Source organism: Octopus sinensis, linkage group LG9, assembly GCF_006345805.1.
Source record: "Octopus sinensis linkage group LG9, ASM634580v1, whole genome shotgun sequence".
Lineage (NCBI taxonomy): Eukaryota > Metazoa > Mollusca > Cephalopoda > Octopoda > Octopodidae > Octopus > Octopus sinensis.
In genome coordinates this window covers 71509175-71509658 of record NC_043005.1, presented here as the reverse complement: position 1 = coordinate 71509658, position 484 = coordinate 71509175, and the positions used below count along the sequence as shown (strand labels likewise).

Genomic DNA, 484 nt, shown 5'->3' with positions numbered 1-484 from the left:
CTAAATCCACTCACAAGGCTTTGGTCGGCCCGAGGCTATAGTAGAAGACACTTGCCTAAAGTGTCATGCAATGGTACTGAAACCGGAACCATGTGGCTGGTAAGCAAGCTACTTACCACACAGCCACTCCTGCGCCTAGCTACTTACCACACGCTGATAATTTTTTTAAATGCTTGTTTTAAAAATTATTTAACCTTCAAATCTAGTATTTTTCTTAATTAATTTCATGTGTGGTATCTGTGTTGATTTTTAGCTTATGTATTTTTTCATTAGCAACTCTTTTATATATATTCTCGTCAGATTTTGTAGGATTCTTTTATTTCTTTCACTCATCTCAGTCATTTGGCTGTAGCCATGCTGGAGCACTGCTTCGTGAAAAAATAGGAAATGCTTCATGAATTTGCATATCATCCTTTTGCAGGGGCCAGGCTAATCTCCTCTGTATCATTCCAAATTTAGAATATGTACAGCCATAGCCATATAT

The 484-nt window shown here is 37.4% G+C and overlaps 1 non-coding gene across 1 annotated transcript; it reads right to left on the bottom strand.

The window, feature by feature from the left end:
- Positions 1–376: 376 nt before the first annotated feature.
- On the bottom strand, positions 377–484 carry LOC115215968. Its single transcript, XR_003882045.1, has one exon. It is a non-coding gene; the product is annotated as a U6 spliceosomal RNA (small nuclear RNA).